Here is a 26790-nt window from a genome sequence, read left to right on the forward strand (position 1 = left end):
CTCTTGCCACAGTAAGTGCATCCAATAAACCTGAGTCATCTGAAGTGGCAACAAACTGCAGCACACCACCACAATTTTTTTTTTTCATGTGTTTCTATGGCATCTGCACAAATGCTGCTCAACTAGGCAATGTAAGGCAGACCAATACACACATGCCATTAGCAAATAATCTTTCATTATGTGTCCTTTCCCATGCTTGCTTTAGCAGAACATCCTCTCTTCTTGATCTGTTTCAGCAAACGTTCCTTCATGAGTCTGCTCAAGCCTTTCACAACTGTGTCCACTTTAACAAAATGTTCCTTCCCTCATTTGCCCCAGCCAACAGCATCCAACAAACTTTCCAAAGAACCTGTAAGTTTCCACTTTTCAGTTTTTTGGTTAATTTTTCACATTCCTTTTATATTATGGGAATTCAGAACAAAGGCTCCTGTTGAGACAGCAGTTATCAGTCTGCTTGTTTCTTGACATTGTTTCTAGATATTTACTCAGTGAAGCTCCTTCCATATGACCTTGTTATTAATAAAGTTAACATTTTTAGGATGACTAAATATCTGTGTTGGTTACTTTTTCACTAAAGTAAACAAATACATATCAGTGCGTTATTTCAGGTCAATTAAGTTTTCCATTTGCCATAGGAGAAGGTCACACTCCTTCAAATAAGCACCAAATGACACTTTTTTACTGGATTAAAAGGTTACCATAAGTTAAAATGAATTTTATTAAACTGAGATTTGTAACCACAAACTCAATCAATTGTCTTACTCTAGTCATTACAATGGTATTTCAACAAGCATATCTCTTAAGACAGATGAAGAAGCAATAGTATTTTGGTAAAGCTCAAATAAAATTGAAAATTAGAAATTATCAAATTATTTTGTAATATTTATTTCAATTACAGACTAGCCATATCCTGATCAAATATTAAGCATTTGAAGATAAGTTATAGGAGGCAAATATTTATGGATATTCCAACACATATATATGTATATACATATTTGTTTAAAAGCTTGGTATTTGTCTAGGATCAATATTATATATGTGGGTATGCATATATTCATATATATGTATATAATGTATATATGAATTTGTATAATATATATACATACATATACATATAATGTAATACTATATGAAGCTAAAATTAGTTTGTTTACATAGAAGTAATACATGAATATAACCAGTAAGATCAGTCATTATGAATCTTAATGAAAATAATATGACATTGTCAGATAGTTATCTACCCTAATTTATTATCTAATAATCATTTCAAACTGCAGGTGAATAGGAAGGTTCTAATAGTTAATCACTTTTATAAGCCTCTAACCCTAAACGTGTTTGAAACCCCCCAACCATTGTTCAAATTTTTAAAAATACATAATTTTTATTCAACTCTGTTAGTCACAATTTGTTTTCAAAACGATGTGGGGGAAAAAAACTACATGAGCACTCCTTGTTTCCTGACTCGGGGAACTCTTCCCTTTGTTGCTGTTAATTACAGCAATCATTTTCACAAACAGTCTTCTTTTATGTCACATAGCATGCTTCCTTGTCTGCTTTATTACTGCTTGTTTTGTTTTCTGAGTAAGTATTTGCTTGGTTTTCCTGGGTTTCTACAGCTCCTCTTCAAAGCAGGTCCTCTATTAAAAGAAATCCTCCATTACATATTGTATCTGTCTGCAGAGATCCGACCTGAAGCCATGAGTTAACAGAAAAAACTTCCTGTTCAGTAGATGACAATTGAATTTTTATCTGTTCTGGTATATAAAGTAGGAATGGTGAAATCTACACTTTTAAATACTTCTGTATAGATGTAGTTTGGGTATAGACAAACATGTGAAGGTATCTGTAGATGCCAGAAGAGACCATCAGATCTCTTGGAGCTGGAAATAGATATGAACTGACTGCTGTGGATGGGAGAAGCTGAACTTAGGATCTTGCAAGAGCAGCAAGGACTATTTTCTTTCATATATATTTTTATTAAAAATAGTATTGTATGATATATTTAATCAGTTTTCTCTCCCCAACATTTCTCAGATCCTACCCAATGCCCCAGTCACTCACTCACCCAACTCTCTAACTTCTTCCTCTATCTCTTTAGAAACAAACAAAAAGGGAAAAAAAAGAAAAAGAAAGAATGAAAGAAAGAACACAAAACACACACATAGAAAAAGCCCAATACCCATATAAACACAAAATATGATACACAAACAAGAGACGAGCAAAACAAGTACTATTTAATGTTGAGTCATCTTGGCAGCCCTATTAGGAGTCATCCTAAAACAAAATACATCAAAAATTCTCATCAAGTGAAATATTTTGAAAGGGGTGTTTGTTATACTTTGAAAACTGTCAATGTTGGTAAGACTTTGTAGGTGTAGCTTCTGACATTCTTAGGACACACAAGTTCTCTCATCCACTAGCCCTTGCAATCTTTTCTACTGCTCTTTGATACGGGTCCTTAAACCTTAAATTCAAGAAAAATAGAAGAAATTCAGTGATATTTAAAACATTATATTCTAATAGTATCCTCTGGGACTGGACTCTACAATGGCATTGGTTGTGGCATTCATAACAGTCTTCATCTGTTGCAAAGGCAAGTTTCCTTAATAAGGGGTGAGAACTCCATTTATCTGGAAGTATAAGTACAGTATATAATTGTAGTTGGGCAATATAGTAATTTAGGAAAGGAATATGTGAGCAAGGCAGTCTTCCACCAAAGGAAATGGCCAGCCCTGAACATATACAAACAAGTGACATTACACAGACTGACTTGGATTTATGCCCAGGCACTTATACATCTACCCAGGTACAGATGCCTACTGCTTGAAGAAGGGGGAGTCAGAAGATGCAGGAGTGCTGTCTCTCGCCTTTTCCCAGTTGGCTCCTGAGGAATGAACTGTGTCCATCAAGACTGCCAGCACAAACCCTCATTCAGTGTTTTGTTGTTTCTTGTTTTGGTTTGGTTTTGGTTTTTGTCACAGAGTTTCTCTGTGTAGCCCTGGCTGTGCTGGAGCTTACTCTGCAAACCAGGCTTGCCTCACACTCAGAAATCCACCTGTCTCAGTCTCACAAGTGCTGGGATTAAAGGTTTGCACCAGCACCACCCAGGTTCAAAATCATTTCTGAGCACTAAGCAAATAGAATATAAAATGGGAATTATATCTGAACTATGAATTCTGCTAATATCCTTAACCAAGGTTTGCTGTCTATGATTACTGTCAGCTCTACACAATCATGAGTCACTTGGAAAGATAAATAGTCAATTAAAGAATTGCCTTGATGCTAGGAGCATGTAGCCACATGAGTGAGAGATTGTTTTGATTGATAGTCAATGTGGGAGGGCCAGGCTACTGTTGGCCATACTAATCTAAGCAGGTGGGTCTAGGCTACATAAGAACCTAGCTGAGTCTGAGCCAAAGAGGAAGCCTGAAAGTAGCACTCCTCCTTGGATTCTGAGTTAAAGCCGTTTGAGTTTCTACCCTGGCTTCCCTCGAAGATGAATGAACTGTGACTCAAAAGCATGAGCTAAAGTTCACCCATTCCTTCCCTAAGTTGCTATACTTCAAAGTGTTTCTTCACAGCAACTGAAAAATAAACTAAAACACAAGTGACTATCTACTTCATTTATTCATCATTGAATATCTTTCAAGTTCAATGAAAACATGATTATGCATGTACTATTTTTGGAGATTAGGTAGTGCCTCATTGTGTATGTGTTCCCCAAGTAAAGTTACTTTCCTATCTTTGTTTTTTAGGAAATGCATCATTGAATTAACTTATTAATTAAAGACTCTTACATTGTCTTTTAATATTTATAACAGAGCCAGCATGCTCACTGGTTCAATAGTAGTTATCGTAGGTGAATTATTCAGATTCATGTGGGCCACAACAAGGATTAATTCTTTATTAATAATGAATACACACACACACACACACACATAATTTTGCAAGTTGATTCTAAGCCTAAGATTCAACATCATCATATTACTCTCAAAGGTTTTAAAATAAACTATTACATTATCAGAACTCCTTGATTGCTTGAGAACATAGATCTTCAATTAATTCTCTAGAGTTCATTTACATATTTTATAAAAACAAAAGAAAGAGAAAATATTAGTTGAATAACTTCAGAATCCATCAGAGTGAAGTTCAAGTTTTCTTACTTTGCTAAACCAGTTAGAAAAATGAACAGCATCCACAGTCCAACTCTGGTTTAAAATCTCACAGGGAAAGATACTCATCAAAATTGATACATACCTACTTTTTTCAAAGATTGATAGTAAAACTTTAAAAAGATCAATAGGCAAAATTTTATAAGAATGCCATGATACATTTCTTTGAGATATAAGCTCCGAAAGTATCTTTTTTATTAGATATTTTCTTCATTTACATTTGAAATGCTATCTCAAAATTCCTCTATACCCTCCCTCTTCCATGCTCCCCAACCCACCCACTCCCACTTCCTGGCCCTGGGGCATTTAATCTTCCCAAGACCAAGGGCCAGTGCCTGGCAAATACAGAAGTGGATGCTCACATTCATCTATTGGATGGAACACAGGGCCCCCAATGGAGGAGCTAGAGAAAGTACCCAAGGAGCTAAAGGGAACTGCAACCCTATAGGAGGGACAATAATATGAACTAACCAAAGTATCTTTTAAAATAATTTTTTGTTTGCATTTACAGAACAGAATATTTCCTAAATATCTACTGTGTTCCTGGACTGAGACATGGAGTAGTAGCAGGATTAAAACCTCTATGTAAGGCTCAAAATCTTGCAAAATTTTATGTGAAGACTGGATATTCTGTCTGACATCTACTATAATGTCCATTTCTACTCAAGAAATAAAGTTTTATTTAAAACAATCTAGAAAATATGAAATCTTTAACATTTAAATTCAGAAGTGTGTAAATATTACTAATCTACAGGGATCTTTCCAATTTTATGTCAGAAGATCATGTAAGTGAAAGAGATTAAAATAAAAACTATCCAATAAAGATTGTTTCAACATTACAGCTGTCAGTGAGGCATAAGGGCAGCCAGAGAGCTTGATTAATTAATGCTTGCAACTGGGATCAAGTTGAATAGGTCAGCTTCTCCAAATATTTCGGGATTGGTGAGAAATTAGAACTACTAATAAATGAAGAGTGAGTGACATTAAATTAATGGCGACTTTAAAGCTTCTGGGGCCTTGAACTCATCAGTTGAATTTATCCTCAATAAGAGAAACGGCAAAGAGGAATCCATGCAATTAGAGGCAGCACGCTTGCAGTAAAACCAACTACTGACAAAAACAGCAGAGAATATTTCACTGGGATTTAGAAAATAAGTTTGATGAATTAGAGGAGTCATGGCTAAAATTGTAGAAATAATCACCATGGCAATCTTGCACCAATGCACAGTTGAAATACTTTGAAAGTCTCAAGGCCATTTTTAAGTGCTAAGAGAGCACCTGGCTCTACGGAGAAAATTGAAAGAGAACATTGAGTAATAATTTTGTTTAAGAAAATATTGGAGTAAAGACAGCCATTATTAAGAAATATAACTGAATCTGAAGTTTGTGACATCACTTGAAAGTCAAACCAAGTTATTTCCAAATCACTTACTCCTTTTCCTATCATCCTCTGTGTTTCCTCACATCCTATGCACGTGGTGCTCAGATTCTTCCCTTTGCCTACACGGCATAATCATATTCTAATTTTTTATGTATAAATAAATCACATTAATCTTGGATTCTCTATTTAGATGTGCCTCTGTGTGTAATTGTTTCCTTGTCCTTATTTTCTGATTACGAATATGTACATGCCACCATATGTGTTATAATATAAATTTTTCTTGGCCTGAGTCATCCTTCCTAGTAGATTCTTCAAGAAAACTATTGTATCTTTCTTGTGCACTTTTTTTTATATTTAGTAATCAGGAGACTTCTTAGAAAGAGAACACAGAGGACAGGAGTGGACTAAAGAGTGTATTAAGTTTTTTGGGTTTAATATTAAAAAGTTATCCTCATGAAATTATTTAGAGAAGGCTTATTCCTGTATCCTTTTGTTTGTTTATTATCTTTTGCAGTTATTCCCAGACCAAAATCTATAAACATGTAATTCATCCATGTTTTACAAATGGTACTACTTAGTCTTTTCAAGATTAAACACTTTCCATTGTATATATAAAACTTATTGTTCTCTATTTGTGTGTTAAGACACCATTATTATACAGTAGAGTAGCAACACTTCAACAATATGTGATATGTATAGCAAATATAATAATGGGTTAGATCTCAAATGGGTCACCATAAAATGATAGTTGAATAAGATGAAGAATATGTGAATTGTCTGGATTTAATCATACTACATCATGTGCATATATTAAAAGCTCTCATTATACCTCATGTATATACATGCATAACTTGATCTATAAATTACAACTATATTTAAAATTTTTGTTTATGTTTATTATTTCTTATTTAAGTAACTATTTAATTAGTCATATAAATGCAATTTGGGCAATTCTTTCATAGCTCTTAACTATAGACTCAAAAAAGTAATTTCAGAAAAAAATAGTCAGGTATAATTTCTGCAATTGAAGTACATGTTCTGTTTTCTGGGACAGTTTGATGTAGAGAACCCTCACAATTATTAAGAGCACTTTCTTTCATTCTCCAGTGTGTCCAGTTTTGATGATAACTAATATGCATAATACACAATTATCATGGTATCTCCAGAAGTGACCCACATTCTGTGACAACTTTGTAAATTTAAGTACAATATTTATTTTACTGATAAGCTTTGGTTTTATATAATTTAATCATTAAAGAAAACATTACTAAATTAACAGCATATTTTATTTTTATATCTCTGGGGACATCTAAAATATAGTAGAGCTATAACAAGGTCAATTAAAGATGTGATGTTATTTTACTCCAGAGTTCTTCTGTTTCGTTTTCTCTGCATGATATCCTTATTGGCACAACTAAAGTATTAAGGTCACTCTCCATCACTGTGCTAATGTTAATATGTGATTTTAGATATAGTAATTTTTTTCTTTTATGATGTTATGTGGGTGGCCAGGTATTTGGTGTACGAATGTTTAGAATTAGAGTAACTTTTTGGAATAATTTTCCTTTAGTGAGCCTGTAGTGTCCTTCACTATTTCTTCAAATTAGCTTTTACATGAGGTCTGATTTGTCAGAAATTAAAATAATTATGCCTGCTTATTTCTTGTTTCCACAGGCTTGGAATACTATTTCGAATCTTGTTACAGTAGTGTTGTCAATGATGGAAGGCACATCTCTCAGAGATAGCAGAAAATAGATTATTTGCTCTCTCTCTCTCAAACATTTCCATTATGTATTTCTAATCATGCTTTTCTTGGGAGAAGGAAATTTTTTTTCTAATCTATTCTCTTAGTGCATGAAGATGCTTGTGAAGAAATGGGGAAAAAGAAGGACTATTACTTTTGGTAGAGTTCAGACTTGTACAATTACTATGCAATTCATTGTGGAGGCGCCTCAAAAATCTCAAAATAGTTATATAATATTCAGATATACTATTTGTAGGAATATACCTAAGAGACTCTACATTTTACTACAGAGATATGTGCTTACCCATTTTCATAGCTGCTTCATTCATAATAACCAAAAGTTATAAACAGCCTAGATATCAATCAACTAAGGTGCTCTAACACACCCAGGATACAGGTGAGGAGGCCACAACATCTGCACCAACACCCAGAGTAACTAGGTCCCCTGGGATCAGAGATACAGGAACCCCTACACCCCCACACTGCCAGTGGCATAGGTTCCTTCCAGTCTGCACCTGTACCTGGTGCAGACCTGGTGTGCTGGTTGTGCACCCATTCTTAAAACACCCTGATGGAGCACAACTCCCAGGTACTCCGAAATGCCCAGAATCACAGGATCACAGGATCACAAAGAAAGCTCAAATCCCATGAGATCAGACATACCCAGGAGCACAGGAGCTGTGATACACTCAGAATCACAACTGAGGACACATCTTTCCCAACACACAGTATAACTGGGACCTCCACAGAAAGCAGGGAAACACAAAACCCCACCAAACCAGAGGGACAGGTTCCTTCCAACTTGCACCTGTGCCTGGAGCAAACCCAGGGATCTGGCTTCGCACCCACCTCTGCAACACCCAGAGAAAGCTTGACTCCCAGGAGCTCTGACACACCCAGCATTTCAGGATCACTGATTCTGGACTCTGGACTCTTGCTGGACTCGGAGGAGTTCTGACACAACCAAGATAACAGGGGGGGACAAGTATTTTTTTTTTTTCTGAAATAAGAGAAAGCAAGAGCAGATAGCACTAGAAATAACCAGATGGGAGAGGCAAGCACAAAAATATAAGCAACAGAAACCAAGGCTACTTGACAACATTAGAACCTATATCTCCCACTACAGCAAGTCCTGGATACTCCATCACACCAGAAAAAAAAACAAAATTCAGAATTAAAATCACATCTCAGGAAGATGAAAGAGATCTTTAAGAAGGACATAAATAACTCCCTTAAAGAAACACAGGAGAACACAGGTAAAAAGGTAGCAGCCCTTAAAGAGGAAACACAAAGAAAGAGAACTTCAGACTACTTTCCCTTATGAATATTGATGCAAAAATACTAAATAAAATTCTCACAAACTGAATGCTAGAACACATCAAAACAATTATCCATTATGATCAGGTAGGCTTCATCTCAGAGATGCAGGGATGGTTCAATATATGGAAAGCCAACAACATAATCCACTGAGAAACAACAAACTCAAGAAAAAACAAAAAAACTACATCATTAAACGCTGAGAAAGCATTTGGCAAAATCTGATACTCCTTCATGATAAAAGTCTTAGAAAGATAAGGAATTCAAGGCCCATTCCTAAACATAGTAAAAACAATATACAGCAAACCAGTAGCCAACATCAAACTAAGTGGAGAGAAACCTGAAGCAATCCTACTAAAATCAGGGACTAGACAAGAATGTCCATTCTCTCTCTACCTGTTCAAAATAGCACTTGGATTCCTAGCTAGAGCAGTTAGAAAACAAAAGGAGGTCAAAGGGATACAAATTGGAAAGGAGGAAGTAAAAGTGTCACTATTTGCAGATGATATGATAGTATATTTAAGTGCCACCACAAATCCCACCAGAGACCTACTAAAGCTGATTAAAAAAAAAAAAACTTCAGCAAACTGGCTGGATATAAAATTAACTTCAACAAATCAGTATCTTTACTCTACTCAAAGGATGAACAGGCTGAGAATGATATTAGGGAAATAATACTCTTCACAAAAGTCACAACATAAATGCCTTGGTGTGACTCTAACTAAGGAAGTGAAAGATCTGTAAGACAAAAACTTCAAGTCTCTGAAGAAAGAAATCCAAGATCTCAGAAGATGGAACTATCTCTCATCTTCATGGATTGGCAGTTATAATAAAGAAAAAATGGCCCTCTTGCCGAAAGCAATATACAGAGTCAATGCAATCTCCATCAAAATTCCTTCTCAATTCTTCTTAGAGTTAGAAAGAGCAATTTGCAAATTCATTTGGAATAACAAAAAATCCAGGATAGGAAAACCAATCTCAACAGTAAAGAACTTCTGGAAGAATCACCATCCCTGACCTCAAGCTGTATTACTGAGCTTGAAGACAAAGAAATGAACCCACACAATTATGGTTACTTGATCTTTAACAAAGCTATACAGTGGGGGGAAAAAGAGAGCATTTTCAACAAATAGTGCTGTTTCAACTGGTGGTCAGCATGTAGAAGAATGCAATTGAACTGTACTTATCTTCTTGTACAAAGCTCAAGTCCAAGTGGATCAATGACCTCCACATAAAACCACATACAATGAAACTAATAGAAAAGTAATTGGGGAAGAGCCTCAAAAACATGGGCACAAGGGAAAAGTTCCTGAACAGAACACCAATGACTTATGCCTTATGATCAACAAATGACAAGTGGAAAGGTCTAGTTGGTCATCAATGGGAGGAGAGGTCCTTGGTTCTGTGAAGGTTCTATGCCCCAATATAGGATAAAGCTAGGGCCAGGAAGCAGGAGTGGGTGGGTTGGTAAGCAGGGTGAGGGAGGAGGAGATAGGGGATTTTCAGAGGGAAAACTAGAAAAGGGGATAACATTTGAAATGTAAATAGAGAAAATATCTAATAAAAAATTGCAAAGTGTCTGTAAGGCATAAGACACTGTTAATAGGACAAAATGGCAACCAAAAGATTGAGCAAAGACCTTTACCAATCCTACATCAGATAGAGAGCTAATAGCCAACATATACAAACTCAACAAGTTAGACCCCAGAAAACCAAATAACCCTATTTAAAATGGGGTACAGAGATAAACAAAGAATTCTCAATGAGGAATATCAAATTGATATTGAGAAGAAGCTAAAGAAATGTCCAACATCCTTAGTCATCAGAGAAATGTAAATCAAAACAACCCTGATATTCCACCTCATATCAGTCAGAATGGTTAAGATCAAAAACAGGTGGCAGCAGATGCTGGCCAGGATGTGGAGAAAGAACACTCCTCAATTTTTGGTGGGATTGCAAGCTGATACAACGACTCTAGAAATCAGTCTGGTAGTTCCTCAGAAAATTGGACATAGTACCACCTGAGGACGCAGCTATACCACTACTTGGCATATACTCCACTATATTCATAGCAGCCTTATTTATAATAGCCAGAAGCTGGACAGAACCAAGATGTCCTTCAACAGAGGAATAGATTAAAAAAAATGTGGTACATTTACACAACAAATTATTACTCATCTATTAAAAACAATTAAATCATGTAATTCTTAGGCTAATGATTGGAACTTGAAAATATCCTGAGTGAGGCAACTGAGTCACAAAATAATATACATGGTATCCACTCACTGATAAGTTGATATTAGCCCAAAATCTCAGAATACCCAAGATACATTTCACAGACCACAGGAAGTTCAAGAAGAAGAAACACAAAAGTGTGGATGCCTAGGTCCTTCTTAGAAGGGTGAACAAAATACTCATGGGAGGAAATGTGTAGACAGTCTGGAGCAGAGACTGAAGTAAAGGCTTTTTAGAGACTGCTCCATCACATATGCAGTCACCAAATCCAGATACTATTTTGGATACCAAGAAGTGCTTGCTGGCAGGATCCTGATATAGTTGTCTCCTGAAAGGCTCTGCTAGAGCCTGGCAAATAGAGAAGCAGATGCTAGCAGCCAACCATTGGGTCCTCAATGGAGGAGTTAGAGAAAGGACTGAAGGAGCTGAAGGGGTTTGCAACCCCATAGGAAGAACAACAATATCAACAGACCAGGCCCCCTCAAAAGCTCCCAAGGACTAAACCACTGACCAACAAGTACACATGGAGGGACCTATGGCTCCAGCCACATCTGTAGCAGAGGATCTTCTTGTAGGGCATCAGTGGGAAGAGAGGCCCTTGGTCCTGTTTGATGCCCCGGTGTAGGGGAATACCAGGGCAGAGAGGAGGGAGTGGATTGTTGGGTACAGGAACACCCTCATAGAAGCAGGGGACAGGGGATTGGGATAGGGGTTTTTGAGGGGAGGTGACTAAGAAAAAAGATAACATTTGAAATGTAAGTAAAGAAAATATCCAATATAAACATTTTAAAAGAAAATAGCCAATAAAAAAAGAAAAGCTCTTATAAAAGCAATTACAAAAAATGAAAAAATATCCTCTAATTAGCCATCAGCTCTACTCAATTTGATCAGAACTATCTTTTTGTGTCACCCTTTGTATTCAGCAACATAGTTTATGATCTGGGGATGTATCTGGTCTTTAGGTAGCAAGTATTTAACATGTCATTGTTGAAATGTGATTACATTTAATTCCATATTTTATTGTTAAAGGAATTTTAATATCCGAAAAGAAAAATTAAATAAAAACTGGTTCTGCTCACTGATAAAGGAGTGCCAGTTCCACTGTTCTTAATGAAATGGAGAAACATCAGTCCCCCTCCCTTTATCCTAACAAGAGTCCCCATCTTTTAAAGGCATGCACTGGTATTTTGAAGAGAAATCACCTGTCTTCTGCTTATAAGCAAGGCCACACATTCCTTTAGCATTTGTCATAGCCATCCACTGGGAGAAAACAGCAGGAATCCTTTAGTGAAGGTTGGAACTCACACTCTTGTAGGCAGGGTTTGAATTTAGGGCCTGGTGGAAATAAATTTGATTTTGCAAATAGCACAACATTAGTAACTTAATGAACTTTTTAATATAACTGCATATATTTAAATCTTAAATTCTGCTGAAAATGATCAAGATTGCCTACTCTGTTTGTTTTGAATATGATCTACTTCAAAGTTTTCTTTTTAAAAATACTTTTCCTATGTAGGATTAGTGTTAAACAGAAATGTATGTATACACAGCAACCACAGAGTTACCTATTGATTCCTTTGATATGCTTAGCATTTTCCTGTGTCTCTACAGAAGATCCTATTTGGGTCTCCAAGGCCCTATGTAATTAACATCATCAAACTCACCCTTTCAGAGACAGATATACTTGATATATGAAGACATTTAACTTTCCCAGAGTATATGAGAGCTACAGTTCTCAAACCAAGGAAACAACTAATCACTTGCTCATTTTTTTGTTGATTTTTCTTTATACGATGCTCCTTTTGTATTCTCCACTAAATATCATATTGTGTAAATGAATCTCTTTTAGCTTCTGAAATCCAGATTTACATATTACCTACTGGGTGTGGCTTAGGAATGTCATGTGGATAATCATGGTTTATTAACATACCAGTAAATCAAAGGAGAGCTTTGCTACTACAAATGAACTGCGTTGTTGGTAGAATCTTGTCAGTAGGCAGTTTTGTATTCTGCCACTATTATCATACTGATAATTTTGTTTTAAGGACTAGGAAAGTGACAAATAGGCCATATATGCGAATCGTGTTTAGAGAACTGAACAATGTAAGTCATGGTCAGAAGATTGAACTTTTACATGATTCCAACCCCAAATGATGAATAAGTCTAAGACCTAAATGAACACCAAACACAAGGGCAATGATTGTAATGGAAGTCAGATGTTCACATCGTTACATAAAATGCACACTAGGTAGAGGTTAAATGCATTTGTGTGACAATAAAACAAATGAAAACAAATATAAACCAAAGTATCAAAACTACTCACATCTGGCTTATCTGTGGATTGATTGTCGAGTCTATAAAGCAATCTACTCAATGAGAGACAAATTATCATAATTTTTTATCACGCTTTTTATTTTGGCCCTTTGTCATGTAATTTGAAGAGAAAGTATTTGCGATCAGAATTATAAATGTGGGAGTTGTTTGGTAAATACAATTCTTGCCATATCAGTACAAAGAAGTACATGTGTGGCAATGCCCATTTGTAATGCCAGTAAATGAGAGGTAGAAACAGGAAGACCACTGAGGCTGGCAAGCTCGCCAGGCTAGTCAAATTAATAAAGTGAAGCTAAGTAATAAAGTCTATCTCAAAGAAGGTGGCGAACAATTACAGAAGATCAATTACAAAGTAATGGTTAGCCAGGACACATAAATATGTGGCCAGCCTTCAACATGGCACACATACATACACACAAACTACAGATATATTTTCATGTTTGTGATATTAAAGCGTTATGTGAAAATATAAAGGAAGGAGCTAATTTTTCATTCCATGTGATTTTAATCATGTATGAGATGCTGGGAGCAAGAAAGAAGTGATTGTCCTTGGCTGATACCTGAAGAAAGTATTTTGGATTCAGTTGGGTTCAGCGGTGTTTGTTAGTCAGAATGGAAGTGAAATGAATTACTGGCTAAGACAAAGGAAATATCCTGATACTTTTGAAGGCAAGCTCCCTCACTGAAACTAAAGTTCATCGTTTTGGCAAGGTATATTGGCCAGTGAACTTACAGGATCCACCTGTCTTTTTTTCCCTGTCTCTATTTGCATGTCCTGTGATTGTAGTAGCATCACCAAGCTCAGCTTCAAGGCTCGTCCTATTCTTTATTGTTCTTCCAGTTCTTCCAGTTTGTTACTGTCTTTTGGTCTGGTCCTCAGTACTGAGTGCAAGCATGCTCTCCATTCATTTGTGTGCAATGCCTAGAAAAAAAGTGCCACTCCTCACTTGTGGCAAACCTACCCCATTTAAATGACAGAAGAACATAGCATGGTGCAGCTGGTTGCCTAATGCCCAGTTAGGCAGGTAAAGCATACTAACCAAAGATGGATTTGGCTATGAGCATCCATTTTACCTCTAGAATGTCTCAGGTAACCAATTCCCTTTTTCTTGGAATTCAGGGAAAAGTAATAACCAAAATTAAAGACAATTCCTTTATCATTAACTTTCTGCCAGGAGGCTGAGTAGATGGGAAAGCTAATACACATGCCCACAGACACCAACAACACAGAACCTTTGCTCCTGGCTAGACCCTCTTTCGGTGACTTCATCTTACAACTTAAATTTCTCATACAATTTATGCTCAAAATATGCTCTTTATTTCGTACATTGAAATTCTATATAATGCCTGAAATAGGCAGGCTTGAATTAAATGGGTAAATAGAAGCACATAATCTAACATATATATGTAATTCTTGATTCACACTGATTTGATTTTGGTATGGAAGAATTCTCTTGTTTGAATTTTAATATATTTTAGCAACTGTGAATAAATGAAAAAAAATCAAATTTTTGTTGGTTTCCTGCTTAAGTTCTATATGAACTTTACAAATCACCTCCAACCTCTCTTCTCTAAAATGGGCTGCATTGAATTTAATTACTATTAATTACTGTTATTTTTCCCTGATGTTTCTTATCAGAATATTTCATTTTTATGCCAATCAGAGTATAATTATTAGGATAATGGACTCTACAAAAAACCAATTATGCAATGAAACTAGATGGGATTTATCTGAAGTAATTGAGTCTTACAATTTAAGATCAAAATAAGTGAACCGAAGTGAAAATGTTAAATCGTTAACCCCCTGGGCATCAACAATAAGGTTGATTTCCTCCTCTGTCCCAAATTAAGTTTATATTTTCCAATGTCACATCAGTTGAATTATAGACCCAATTCAAGATGAGAACAATATGTTCATCCACTAACAGTTCAGCCCCAGGCACAGAGTGTCCATAGAACTTCATCAAACTTTTTCACTTGAAGTATCAAAGGTATCCGTGCAAACACATGGGAGATCCTCAGTTAGGGTGTTTGCTTATGACTCATGTAGTACATCTGAACCATAAGAGAAAAAAATACATACTTATAACATCTATTTAATCTTAATTAAGAAACAATGGACACATTCTTTGTATGACACTCCTACTCTTCAAAACAGATGACCAAATTTTGAGTAGTCGAAATATTGCTTCATCTAGATTTACTACAAATACAGATATAGCAATGTTTTAATCTGTCTTTGTGAAAAAGATTTTATATTAAATTTTCTAAGAGGAAGGAGAAAAAAACTTGAGGACAAGTCATGACTAGAACATCTCAAAAGGAAGACATTAGAAACTAAAATATTAATTTAATATATATGCACATACAAATACATGTATATTTCTAACTGATTTTGATATTGAAAATAATATTTTTAATGGAGCCATAAGAATAGGATTTCTAAATTCATTTTCTAACCAGTCTCTTATAATTATTAAGGTTGTAGGTTATTATAGATCCAATCTGTGTCTCAGTCAGTTTCATAATATACAATGACCTGATTAAAATTGCTAAGTTATAAGGAGAAAAGTTGTATGTATTTTGTTTTAAGGATATGACTGTATAGTGTTTACATTGGCTTGTTCTCAGCCGTGTCACATATGGCAGAGAATAAATACCAATGTCAAGATCACTTGCTTGAACAAGCACATGATAATATTCCAAGCTAAAAACAGGGAGAGGATTATTAGACCGTGGGTGGCTTTTATGGCAAGCCTTTATAAAGGTCAAATAGCTCAAGAACTTTCTACTCTGCACCATTTCTCCAATACTGTACAACAGCACTCCTCTGAGTTACACTATGGGTAAGTTTCAAATCACTCCCCAATGTCAGCAAGCACCACACACCCCCAGAGCTCATGTCTCTAGCTGAATATGTGGCAGAAGATGTCCTAGTCGGCCATCATTGTGAAGGGAGGCCCCTTGGTCTAGCAAACTTTCCAGTACAGGGGAACACCAGGGCCAAGAAGTGGGAGTGGGTGGGAAAGGGAGCAGGGCGGGGGGAGGGTATAGGGGACTTTTGGGATAGCATTTGAAATGTAAATGAAGAAAATATCTAATATTTTTTTTAAAAAATAATTTCTCTCTACTGTAAAAGGAATTCTTATATCTTTGTAGTTAGTATTAACTATTTAAAACCAAACCCTGATGCCCACCCCTCTATTGCTTAAATTGCAAATAGTTTCTGACTTGTAGACTGTCTATTGTTAAAGTGATTCGAAAGAATTATATTCTATGTATTCAAATAAGATGATTTGTGAAGGTTCTAATGAATCCTGTGACTTGTTTCATCCTAAGAAATTAATTGATTAATTTAATTTTAGATTATAATATAATTACATTTATTCCTTTCCTTTCCTACTTTCAAACACTCCCACATACCCCTCCCTACTGTCTTTCAAATAAATGACCTCTTTTATTTTTAACTAATTTTTTTATTGGTTATTTTGTTCACATTTCAAATGTTGTCCCCTTTCCTGGTTTCCCCTCTACAAACCCTCATCCCATCTCCCCTCCCCCTGCCTATAAGAGGGTGCTCCACCACCCACCCATCCACCCCCACCTCACTGACCTAGCATCCCCTCTGCTGGGGCATCTAGCTTCCTTAGGCTTCCCTTCCCATTGATACCAGATAAGACAGTCCTCTGATTCATCTGTGGGTCCTTCCATCCATGTGTAATCTTTTGTTGGTTATTTAGTCCCTGTGAGCTCTGGCGGGGGCGGGGGTCTGGTTGGTCAATATTGTTGTTCTTCCTAGAAGGTTGTTTCCCCTTCTGCTCCTTCAGTCCTTTCCCTAACTCTTCCCTTGGGGTCCCATGATCAGTTCAATGATTGGCTGCAAGCGTCCGCATCTGTATTGGTCAGGTTCTGGCAGAGCTTCTCAGGGACAGCTAAATCAGGCTCCTGTCAGCAAGCACTTCTTGGCATCAGCAATAGTGTCTCGGTTTGGTGTCTGCAAATGGCATGGATCTCTAGGTGGACCAGTCTCTGGATGATTTTTGCTCCACTCTTAGTCCTTGTATTTTCTTTAAACAGGAATAATTCTGGGTTAAAACTTTTGAGATGGGTGGTTGGCTACATTCCTCAACTGGGGGCTGTGCCTATCCACTGGATATGGTCTCTAGAGATTCTATCTCCCCTATGTTGTGTATTTCAGCTAATGGGTCTTTGGGTCCTGGGAACTTCTTGATTTTGTAGCATCTGAGAGTCTCTAGTGGCTAGTCCCAGTTCCCCATCTCCCACTTCTATACACCTTCTTTCAATTTCCTGACACTCTGTACTTCTCCCTGTCTCCTCCAACACCTGAACCTGCTGCCCCTTTTATCCTCCCACTCCTCTCACCCTACCATATGGCCACCTCCCTTTACCTCCCATGATTACTTTGTTTCCCCTTCTAAGTAAGGCTGAAGCATCCAGACTTTCGTCTTTCTTCTTTTTGAGCTTCATAAAGTCTGTGATTTGTATCTTGGGTATTCCGAGGGTTTTTTTCTAATATGCACTTATCAGTGAGAGCATACCATTTGTGTGCTTTTGTGACTGTGTTATCTCACTCAGGTTGACATTTTCTAGTTCTCCCCATTTGCCTGTGAATTTCCTGATGTCATTGTTAAATTGTGATTGCATGCATACTTATGCACACAATGCATGTTCTCAGGCCTGACCATTTGGCACTGAACAAATTTTTTGATAGTAGAAGTCTTATGTAAGACTAGACCTAGTATTCCCTACTCTCATATTAGAATTAGCTACATTCTAAGACTCTCCTTGCAATGCTATTGTTCATTGTCCTTTACTACCTTGCTTTGCCTAGAAGTCTCTAAGGCTTAAGTTCTGCTTGGGAAAAATGTAGAGCACATTTGGCCCAAGAGAACATATGCTACCCTACATTTCCAAAGAACCTCATGGGTTTCAATTCTTCAGAAATCTTTATGATTAAATAAAATCAGGTAGGACGGGATTCATTAAACTCCTCCACACAAAACAAAAAACAAAAACAAATAACATCAAAATGCCTCACATCAGTAAAAGAAATAATTAACAAAGACACAATTAACATAATGTAAGAAACTGTTTCTGAACTTGATATTTCATAGGAGATTGATTTCCAAAATATTTAGCACATTTAAAAACTAATCAATATTTTGATAATCTCTTTTTGCTTCCTGCTTTGTGGTGTTAGTGGACTTTACTTTTCCAAAGCCTTCAGGAATATGATTAAGCTATTAATTGGGAATCTCTCATATTTTTCTATTTCTTCCATTTTAAAATTACTATTACATTATTTTCACCTTCTCTTTCCTGCCTCCAATCATTCCCATGTAGTTCCTTGCTCTATTTTAAATTCTTGGATGAGATATGTAGATACACACACACACACACACACACACACATACACACACACACAATCTATAAGTACAAATGGTATAAGTTCAGTAAAAATACTTCTGTGAATCATAGTAAAAATATAAATTATATTTTGTAACAAACAAAAACATTAATTTCCACATGAAGGTCGCCTGTAATTTTCTTTCTTTACCCTCAACAATTCAAGATCCAATACTAAAACTTAAATAATCTCATTAATTTTATTGAGTTTTCTTAAGTTCCTCATAATTTGTTTTTTTTTTTATTAGCAATGACTGGAAACATGAAGTTATTACAAATAATCCTCATTTAAGTTTTTGAAAAAGTTCTGAAAAAACATACAAGAAATAATTATACTTGCTTGCATTCTCAGTCCTCCCTACACACCCACCTGTCCATTTTGTTCTTTTCTTAACATATCCAAAGGCCAACAATGAAGGTAGGATGCTATGCTGCACACAGTGCAGACTTTTTCTTTGAAATATTTCCCATTCTAATTTTGGTTTGGAGTAACAAAAACAAGAAACAGAAGGAAGAACTGGAGGAGGGCTTTGTTAAGTTCTTATTAAGGTCATTTTTCTTATGGCCATTTTCTTCAATGTAACAATATAACACGTGCTTTGATTTATTCCATATATAATTGGCCAAGAAAAAAGTGAGTTTGTGAAAGTTTCTTGCTGTGGGTGTTTTATTTTTTTAAATATATTTTTTATTACGTATTTTCCTCAATTACATTTCCAATGCTATCCCAAAAGTCCCCCATACCCTCCCCCCCACTCCCCTACCCACCCATTCCCACTCAGCAGCACATTTACTAAAATTGGAACGATACAGAGAAGATTAGCATGGCCCCTGCACTGTGGGTGTTTTATATTGTAAATGGCTTTGCCCTCTGCCATCCCTCTAGTTCAGTTCACATCTCCAGGATACACATGTCACAATGTATTCAACATCATTCACTGCACATTCTGCTTGAAGGGATAGATGATTAATTGTGAGAGATAATTGATTTTATTGTAAATAACATGGTATTGTCCTACTGACAGCACCATATGTTCTTATTAGTTAAAATTCTCAACTGCCAACAATGTAAATATTTAATTTTGAAAAGGAAACTTGGAAAATTCTTAGGAAAATGACAAACTCAGGTGTGCTGTTTCATAGATTGAGGCCAACACATGAAGTAATGCTAATTAAGCCAATCAAAGAGGAAAAGCTAATTTTGCAGAAGTGAGAAGCATGAAGTACTAAATTATGAAATAAAATAGAGTTTAAAATGAAGGTGACATTGTGGTCCCTTATGTAATATTCATGCCTAAATATGTTTTGAGACAAGAAATCTGTGCTTCTGTACAGTGAAGGAAAGGACACCTGCCATTTAAGTCAGATGTAACATACAGTTAAAAGCCCAGATTCTACCCCTCCACTTACTTGAAAAAAGAAACAAAGAACACCTGCAGCCATTAGCAAGTCCATGGAAAGCTTGCAGTTCTACTAAGACTTCCACTTAAAAAAAACAATTTTAAAGATTCCAAAGCTCCAGTAATTCATTGCATCAGTTGGGCTCCAAACTTATATAGTGGGCATTATGATGATGCTTCAAGAAAATATCAGAAGGAAGTCAGATTTTTATCTTTACGAAAACAGCCAAATGACATAGTAAATGCATGCTGTGGAATACTAGATTATAAACAGTTAGTTGTAGACTTAGATTTTTAGAACCTACTTTTAATAAAGGACTCAAAATCCTTATTCTACTCCTAGCCCACCATCCAAAGGTAGGGAAGAAACGATGGTAAAAGAACAGGAGTATGTGGACCTATATAGAAGTAGTTCCTTGGGAAAATTCCAATCTCTGTTCATCAGGGTATCAGCAATCCAGTTCAGCTCTACCAAACACAAATCAGCAGTGGTGGCATGATGCAACAGAATTTGCCAGATCTTTTTAGAATCTGCACAAGTCAGGGAAAACAACCAGCACCAGCCGGGATGTCAGGAGACATTCTCTACTGTGCCTCTCGTATGGAAGGGAGATCATTATGAGACAAATGAAGCATTGCAAAACTAGATATGTGTCTTAGTCAGGGTTGTATTCATGACCAAGAGGCAAGTTGGGGAAGAAAGAGTTTATTCATCTTACACTTCCACATTGCTGTGTATCATCAGAGGAAGTTAAGACATGAACTCACACAGGACAAGAACACAGAAGCAGGAGCTGATGCAAAGGCCTAGGAGGGATGCTGCTTACTGGATTGCTCCCCCTGGTTTATTCATCTTCTTTCTTATAGAACCTAGAACTACCAGCCCAGGGATGGCAACACCCACAATGAGCCCTCCCATCACTGATCACTAATAGATAAAATGCCTTATAGCTGGATCTCACAGAGGCATTTCTTTAAGAGAGACTACTTTCTCTATGATAACTCCAGCTTGTGTCAAGTTGACATACAAGACCAGCCAGTACACTACAAAAGCTAGCGGTCACTGTCTATTAAGGCCTATTTATACTCTCTCCAAACATTAATTGTCCTCCCATGGGTCTTACTTCAGGAAAATACCATGTAAGCTTGCATCACATAACATATCCAGAAAAGTCCAGTTCAGTTAGAACTTAGTGAGCAATATGGATATATATTAAACATGCTTCAAAAAACAGAAATTTAAAAACAAAACAATATATCATGTTCACTTATGTGGACCCCAGAGATAACCCATTCAGATATAATTTATTTCCATTTGAATGTCTTTATTCTAGCCAACTGGAACAACACTCAGGTATTTAGGGACTCAAATATTGACCAAAGAGTTTAGACCAAGAGACCTTTAGAGGCTTTACATGCTTGTTCCTTACTCTGCAGGTGCAGGGGAAAGTTTTTTCCAATCAAGCAGCTTAAAAGAAGCTAAAATAAGTGGTTGGCTGAATATGGAGATTTACACAAACACAATGTTTAACAGTGACTAAGAAAAGTTAGCTAGGGCTGGGCAGTGGTGGCAAACACCTTTAATCCCAGCACTTGGGAGGCAGAGGCAGGTAGATTTCTAAGTTCAAGGGCAGCCTGGTCTAAAGAGTGAGTTCCAGGACAGCCAGGACTACTCAGAAAAACCCTGTCTCTAAAAACAACAAACAAACAAACAAACAAAACAGTTAGCTAGGGCATCTTGACCTTGGGTCATAGAATAGAAATGGGTAATTCCCTCAGTATTTTCCATCAAAGAGATCAAGTTCTAGTTAAACCTGAAATCTTATCAGCAAAAATAGAAGATGGAAGTTCTATCCCAAAAGTCCCCCATACCTTCCCCCCAACTCCCCTACCCACCCATTCCCACTTCGTGACCCTGGCGTTCCCCTGTACTGAGGCATATGAAGTTTGCAAGACCAAGGGGACTCTCTTCCCAATGATGGCCGAGTATGGCCATCTTCTGCTACATATGCAGCTAGAGACATGAGATCTGGGGGTACTGGTTAGTTCATATTGTTGTTCCACCAATAGGGTTGCAGACCCCTTTAGCTCCTTGGGTACTTTCTCTAGCTCCTCCATTGGGGGCCCTGTGTTCCATCCAATAGCCGACTGTGAGCATCCACTTCTGTGTTTGCCAGGCACCCCCATAGCCTCACAGGAGACAGCTATATCAGGGTCCTATCAGCAAAATCTTGCTGGCATATGCAATGGAGTTTGCGTTTGGAGGCGGATTATGGGATGGATCCCCAGGTTTGGCAGGTGACAACAGATGCTGAAGTGGAGAAAGAGAAACACTCTTCCATTGTTGGTGAGATTGCAAGCTTGTACAACCACTCTGGAAATCAGTCTGGCAGTTCCTCAGAAAATTGGACATAGTACTACTGGAGGATCCCGAGATACCTCTCCTGGGCATATATCCAGAAGATGTTCCAACTGTTAATAAGGAGTGAGGTAACCCAATCACAAAAGAACTCACATAATATGTACTCACTGATAAGTGGATATTAGCCCAGAAACTTAGAATACCCAAGATACAAGTTGTAAATACATGAAACTCAAGAAGAATGAAGACTAAAGTGTGGTCACTTTGTGCTTTCTTAGAATTGAATGTGAAAATAGGATCTATCATTCTCCTGCATAGAGGAAACATACCTCAGCAATAAAGACAGACATTACCCAGAGTAAAAGGCTAGAAAAATATTTTGAAGCAAACAGACCTATGAAGCAAGCTAGAGTAGACATTCTAATATCTAATAAAACAGAATTTTAACCAGAATTAATCAAAAGAGGAAGGGAAGGACACTGCATACTCATCAAGGAAAAATTTACCAAGATGATATTTCAATTCCAAATATCTATGCCTCAAATACAAGGGCACACACATTTGTAAAGGAAACAAAGCTTAAATCACACATAGATACCCACAGATTAAAAATGGGATTCTTCACCAGCCTACTCTCAACAATGGACAGATAATCCAGACAAAGCTAAGCAGAGCAGTAATAAAACTAATAGACATTATGGATAAAATGAACATAAAAGACATCTACAGAATATTTCACCAAAACACAAAAGAATACAACCTCGCTTCAGTACCTCATGTTTCATTCTCCAAAACTAACCATACAGTCCATCACAAACCAAGCCTCAACAGATAAAAGAAAATTAAAATAACACCTTTTATCTTATCAGACCACAAAGGATTAAAGCTGGAATTCAACAAAAACAGAAGCATCAGGAAAATCTACACACTCATGGAAATTAAACAACTCTCTACTAAATGATCTCTTGGTGTGGGAAGAAATAAAGAAATTAAAGATTTTCTAGAATTCAATGAAAATGAAGGCACAGCATACCCAAAGTTACGGGACAGAATGAGAACAATGTTAATTAAAAAGTTCATAGAAGTAATGTCTCCATAAGGAAATTAGAAAGCTTTCATACTAGTAATTTAAAAGTACACCTGAAAGCTCTAGGAAACAAAAAAGAATCCAGCACACCAACAAGGATCAGAAGGATGGAAATAATCAACATCAGGGTGGAAGTCAATTAAAGAAAACCATTCAAATGATCAATGAAAACAAGAAGCTAGTGCTTTGAGAAAATTAACAAAATAAATAAACCCTTAGTAAAACTAACCAAAATACAGAGAGACAAAATCCAAATTAACAAAATCAGAAATGAGAGGTGAAATATAACAACAGACACTAAGGAAGCTCAAAGAATCATTAGGTCTTATTACAAATGCCTGTCCTCCACAAAATTGGAAGATATTAATGAAAGGAATGATTTTTCCAGACAGATAAAACTTACCAAAGTTAAATTAAGATCTGGTAAACTATTTAAACAGCCTCCAGGAAATAGAAGTAGACATTAAAAGACTCCAACTACTACCACCACCACCAACAACAACAACGAAGCCTAGCACAGTGTTCTATCAGACTTTCAAAGAAGAGCTAATATCAATAGTCCTCAAATGATTACACAAAGTAGAAAGAGATGAGCCTTCATGTTGGCATCAGCATTGGGTCACCTAGGGCCCGGAGTCTGTGGACACCCCCATGGTCCCCAAAGGATTCTTCTCAAAATCTTATGATCACTGGTGAGGGGAACCTGACATCTGTTCCAATTGAACCACACAGGACATGAGACAGCAGAAGGGAAGAAGAAAACCAGCTTGTCCAGGGGCACAAGTCCCTTCTAGTTGGCACCAGCACCAGGTCACCTTGGGAGCAGAATCGGCGGACACCCCCACAGTCCCCAGGGACTCTCCACACAATCTTAGGATCACTGACCATACAGCTTTATGGTCCTCAAAGGAGACACCACTTCCAGGCACTATAACATGCCTAGGAACTTAGGACAACAGGATCCCAGGATAACAGGAGCTAGGTCACAACAGTAAGGTGAAGACAGAATCTCAGGTGCAGAAGATTCCATAGATAACATGGACAAAACAATCAAAGAAAATGCAAAATGCAAAAAAAATCCTAACTCAAAACATTCAGGAAATCCAGTACACAATGAGAAGACCAAACCGACAGATAATGGGAGTAGATGAGAATGAAGATTTTCAACTTAAAGGGCCAGCAAATATCTTCAACAAAATTATAGAAGAAAATTTTGCAAACCTAAAGAAAGAGATGCCCACGAACATACAAGAAGCCTACAGAACTCCAAATAGACTGGACCAGAAAAGAAATTCCTCCAGTCATATAATAATCAGAACAACAAGTGCACTAGATAAAGACAGAATATGAAAAGTAGTAAGGGAAAAAAGGTCAAGTAACATATAAAGGCAGGCTTATTAGAATTACACCGGACTTCTCACCAGAGACTGTGAAAGCCAGAAGATCCTGGACAGCTTATACAGACACTAAAAGAACGAAAACGCCAGCCCAGTCTAGTATACCCACTAAAACTCTCATTTACCATAGATGGAGAAACCAAAGTATTCCATGACAAAACCACATTCACACAATATCTTTCCATGAATCCAGCCCTTCAAAGGATAATAACAGAAAAAAAAAAGCAAAAAAATAAACAAAAAAAAAAAAACCAAAAACCGAAAAACAAAAAAAAATACAAGTACAGAAACTATGCCCTAGAAAGAGAAAGAAAGTAATCCTTCAACAAACCTAAAAGAAGACAGCCACAAGAACAGAATCCTAACTCTAACAACAAAAATAACAGGAAGCAACAATTACTTTTCCCTAATATCTCTTAATATTAATGGACTCAATTCCCCAATAAAAAGACACAGACTAATAAACTGGCTACAAAAACAGGACCCAACATTCTGCTGCTTACAGGAAACCCATCTCAGGGAAAAAGACAGACACTACCTCAGAGTGAAAGGCTGGAAAATAATTTTACAAGCAAACGGCCTGAAGAGACAAGCTGGAGTAGCCATTCTAATATTGAATAAAATTGACTTCCAACCCAAAGTTATCAAAAAAGATAAGGAGGGACACTTCATACTCATCAAAGGTAAAATCTTCCAAGAGGAACTCTCAATTCTGAATATCTATGCTCCAAATGCAAGGGCAGCCACATTCATTAAAAACACTTTAGTAAAGCTCAAAGCACACACTGCACTAAACACAGTAATAGTGGGAGACTTCCACAACCCACTCTCATCAATGGACAGATCATGGAAACAAAAACAAAACAGAGACACAGTAAAACTAACAGAAGTTATGAAACAAATGCATTTGACAGATATCTACAGAACATTTTATACTAAGACAAAAGGATATACCTTCTTCTCAGCACCTCATGGCACCTTCTCCAAAATTGACCATGTAATTGGACACAAAACAGGCCTTAACAGATACAACAATATTGAAATTGTGCCATGCATCCTATCAAATCACCATGGACTAAGGCTGATCTTCAATAACAACATAAACAATAAAAAGCCAACATTCGGGGCTGGTGAGATGGCTCAGCAGGTAAGAGCACCCGACTGCTCTTCCAAAGGTCCTTAGTTCAAATCCCAGCAACCACATGGTGGCTCACAACCATCCTTAACAAGATCTGACTCCCTCTTCTGCTGTGTCTGAAGACAGCTGCAGTGTACTTACATGTAATGAATAAATAAATCTTAAAAAAAAAAAGCCAACATTCATGTGGAAACTGAACAACACCCTCCTCAATGATACTTTGGTCAAGGAAGAAATAAAGAAAGAAATTAAATACTTTTTAGAGTTTAATGAAAATGAAGCAACAACATACCCAAACTTATGGGACATAATGAAAGCATTCCTGAGAGGAAAACTCATAGCTCTGAGTGCCTCCAAAAAGAAACTAGAGAGACCATACACTAGTAGCTTGACAGTACACCTAAAAACTCTAAAACAAAAGGAAGCAAATTCACACAAGAGGAGTAGACAGCAGGAAATAATCAAACTCAGGGGAAAAATTAACCAAGCAGAAACAAAAAGAGCTATTCAAAGAATCAACCAAACCAGGAGTTGGTTCTTTGAGAAAATCAACAAGAAAGATAAACCCTTAGCCAGAGTAACTAGAGAGCACAGTGACAGTATCCTAATTAACAAAATCAGAAATGAAAAGGGAGACATAAAAACAGATCCTGAGGAAATCCAAAACACCATCAGATCTTTCTACAAAAGGCTATACTCAACAAAACTAGACAGATACCAGGTACCAAAATTAAATCAGGATCAGATTAATGACCTAAACAGTCCTATATCCCCTAAAGAAATAGAAGCAGTCATT

General features: G+C 36.8%; 1 non-coding gene across 1 annotated transcript; it reads left to right on the top strand.

Annotated features, from left to right (window-relative positions):
• The first annotated feature begins 19380 nt into the window (after window positions 1-19380).
• LOC115031158 (U6 spliceosomal RNA) lies at window positions 19381-19484 on the top strand. Its single transcript, XR_003836781.2, has one exon. It is a non-coding gene; the product is annotated as a U6 spliceosomal RNA (small nuclear RNA).
• The last annotated feature ends 7306 nt before the right edge of the window (window positions 19485-26790 follow it).

The sequence above is a fragment of the Mus caroli genome, unplaced genomic scaffold, assembly GCF_978045245.1.
Source record: "Mus caroli unplaced genomic scaffold, Mus_caroli_1 scaffold_4, whole genome shotgun sequence".
In the NCBI taxonomy this organism is placed as follows: Eukaryota; Metazoa; Chordata; class Mammalia; order Rodentia; family Muridae; genus Mus; species Mus caroli.